Here is a 3,749-nt window from a genome sequence, read left to right on the forward strand (position 1 = left end):
CTCTTTTCGATATGATCCTTATTGAACGAGTTACCTATATTGGCTTTAAAAAAAATATTTGTTACCAACCTCTGGTCTGACATTCTGTAATCAATCCCAAAATAGGAGTTAGGTGACCTTCACAATACTTGTGCTCTCCAGATTGTGAAAAATGTAGTGAGTTAGGTGACCTTCACAATACTTGTGCTCTCCAAATTGTAAAGACTTGTCAAAATATTTCATATATTGTTACCTTTCAAGTACCTATTTGATTCATTCAATATTGTCTGAATTTCCGAATATGAAACAAAACTTGTGATGTACCAGAAACCTCCTCTCCCAATTAATGAAAGTCTTATCTAGAATCCATATGTATCAGACATCAGTATTGTTTTAATCGGAACTTAATTGAAACCAATCAATTAGCATTGATCTAAGTGATTAGGCATTTTGAAGACGGGGTTTAATCAATGATAGCATGAATATATATTTCTACCTAGTAATGTCATTGTTCCTGCTCAAGATTAAGAAAAATCACTGTCACTTAATACATGATGAATGTATGTACCCGAAATGAAACTTTGGAGATATGATTGGGTAAGGCAACCCAATATTGAATATAAACACTGGAAGTTAGGATATCGCGACTATCATTTTTGAATATGAACATGGTAATTGTGAAAAACAATTGCGCTTAATGCAAAACTTGAATTTGATAGTTAGAAGTAAAGTTGAAGGGATAAAAGTGAGATTCTAGAGTCAATAGTGCTATCTGCCTGAATTCGCACCTACATTTCTCGTATTGAGTTTTAAGGTATAACATTAATGGGTCTGATACAGTTGGGTGTTGAGATATCGACCTGATTAGATTGTAGATTAACTCTGAACCCAATATCAACATTGCACACCAGATGAAGTGGTTAGCTACAGTTCCATCGAATCGTGTGTTTCTAATTGTGTCTACCGCTCTTCGCAGTTGATTGGAGTTAGCATTATCAACATTGCACACCAGATGAAGTAGTTAGCTACAGTGCCATCGAATCGTGTGTTTCTAATTGTGTCTACCGTTCTTCGCAGTTGATTGAAGTTAGCATTACCTACCAACCTCACGTGCACCAATCTTTTTGCTTCATGTTTTACCTAACCCATGTCTATATTTCCATTATCATTTGATAATATTTTTTAAAATATTATTTGTCTGATTTTATCTGTTAATTAATTTATATAAGTATTCTACCCCACTTCCGTCTTCCTCACTTCCAATTGCAAAGTTTGAAGAAACACCCATGGCTTCTTTTGTTCTATACTCCTTACTATCTGCCATTTGTCTCTATTTCATTTCTGTTACCTTGAGGAAGCGTCGGCTCCCTCCTGGTCCCAAACATGGCCGATCATTGGCAACTTGCCGCATATGGGTCCTATGCCTCACCAACGTTTAGCCGCCATGGCTAAAGTCTATGGCCCTCTCATTCACCTAAGGTTGGGGTTCGTGGATGTTGTGGTAGCGTCGTCTGCATCCGTGGCGGCTCAGTTCTTGAAAGTCCATGACTCTATCTTCTCGAGTCGGCCGCCGAATGCGGGTGCCAAATATGTAGCGTATAATTATCAGGACCTTGTGTTTGCGCCGTATGGGCCGAGGTGGAGATTGCTACGTAAAATCAGCTCCGTTCATCTGTTCTCCGGCAAGGCTTTGGATGACTTTAGACATGTTCGCCAGGTTTACGTGATCCATTCACAATCCCTTACTCTGCTCCAACTGCCGTTGATATATCATAAATTTCATACATTTTGACTATATTTCAGTTGGTAAAAGTACATCTTTAGAGTTTGACTCTAATTACTATGTAAGTTTGATTTGAAAACAGGAGGAGATAAGGGTGCTTGTACGAGCTTTGGCAACTGCAAAAACTAAGGTGAATCTAGGCCAACTTTTGAACGTATGCACAGTAAACGCCCTGGGACGAGTGATGATGGGGAAAAGGGTATTCGGGACGGAAGCGGTGGCCCCGATCCACAAGCAGACGAATTCAAGTCCATGGTGGTGGAGCTAATGAACTTGGCCGGCGTTTTTAACATTGGCGACTTCATCCCGACACTGGAATGGCTGGATTTGCAAGGGGTGCAAGGTAAAATGAAGAAACTCCATAAGAGATTCGATAGGTTTTTGAGTACAATCCTCGAAGAGCACAAAATCAAGGCCGGAGGAAATGGCGGAAAAGAGAAACACACAGATTTATTGACTACGTTGATCTCCTTAGAAGATACTGACGTCGAAGGTGGAAAGCTTACCGATATTGAGATTAAAGCACTGCTTTTGGTAATCTTTCTAAAACTTTCACAAAGAATATGAACTATTTTAATCACGTTGACTAAAAAATATCTTAATCACTTAAATAAATTAATCATACACATATATTTTTAAATTATATATGAATAACTTTTTGATAAAAGATTTTTTTTTTTGTTGAGAAGTTTACATTATATGTGTCTAATACTAAAACCCATTCGAAACATATGTTGTTTGGAATACAAACGTGTTCAAATAAATAAATTTTATATTGCTTCGCCATTGGACTAAACGAAGCCATACCATAGCATACACGTGAGAAGTGATATAATTTTATATTGATAAAAAAGTTATTTAACACTCGTTATGTAAATTTTAATGTGCTTTTGACATGGAAAACGCAGAACATGTTTACAGCTGGAACTGATACATCTTCAAGCACGGTTGAATGGGCAATGGCTGAGTTGATTCGGCATCCCAGTATCATGGCTCGAGCTCGTAAAGAGCTCGACTCTGTTGTGGGTCGAGACCGCCTTGTCTCCGACTCACACTTGTCAAGTCTAACCTATTTCCAAGCCGTCATCAAAGAAACCTTCCGCCTCCACCCATCAACGCCGCTCTCCCTCCCTCGGATGGCTTCTGACAGCTGCGAGATCAACGGCTATCATATCCCCAAGGGCGCCACCCTCTTGGTCAACGTATGGGCCATTGCTCGTGACCCTAATGAGTGGAGCGACCCGCTCGGGTTTCGACCCGAGAGGTTCTTACCAGGCGGCGAAAAGCCGAATGCCGACGTTAGGGGCAATGATTTCGAGGTTATACCGTTCGGTGCCGGGCGTAGGATCTGTGCCGGAATGAGCTTGGGATTGCGCATGGTCCAGTTGTTGACGGCGACGTTAGTGCATGCTTTCGACTGGGAGTTGGCCGATGGATTGATGCCGGAGAAGCTGAACATGGAGGAAGCTTTTGGATTGACTTTACAGCGTGCGGCGCCATTGATGGTGCATCCGAGGCCGAGGTTATCGCAGCAGGCGTACTAAACGCCGTCGTCTCATGCATCTTAACGGCATTTACGTTCGGGTTCGAGTTCGTTATTTCAAAGAAGATTTCAATACACTGCATGTCCTCGGTTATGGTTAGGAATTACGATTGGCTCTACATATATATGTGGTTGTAAATCTACATAGATAAGTGGGATTAGGTTAAATTTGCTTTTTAAGTTTCTATGATTTTATTACAATAATAACCATTAAAATAAATTGGATCAAAAAACAAAAATATTAGGATTTACATAAAAATTACAAAAATAATAATAATAATCACGTGCATAAAAAATAAGGTAAAGTATATGTTTAGTACTTAAACTATCAATTTTGTTCTGTTTTAGTACGAAAATTTTCATTTTTTTCAAATCATACCTAAAGTTTAGTTTTTGTTTCATTATAGTACCCCATTCAAAATTCAACTTTAAATTTTGAAAAAA

The 3,749-nt window shown here is 39.1% G+C and overlaps 1 pseudogene; it reads left to right on the top strand.

Moving 5' to 3' along the window:
• The first annotated feature begins 1,248 nt into the window (after positions 1 to 1,248).
• LOC120122018 lies at positions 1,249 to 3,521 on the top strand (annotated as a pseudogene).
• Positions 3,522 to 3,749: the final 228 nt, after the last annotated feature.

This window comes from Hibiscus syriacus, unplaced genomic scaffold (assembly GCF_006381635.1).
Source record: "Hibiscus syriacus cultivar Baekdansim isolate YM2019G1 unplaced genomic scaffold, ASM638163v2 tig00110384_pilon, whole genome shotgun sequence".
NCBI classification, from domain to species: domain Eukaryota; kingdom Viridiplantae; phylum Streptophyta; class Magnoliopsida; order Malvales; family Malvaceae; genus Hibiscus; species Hibiscus syriacus.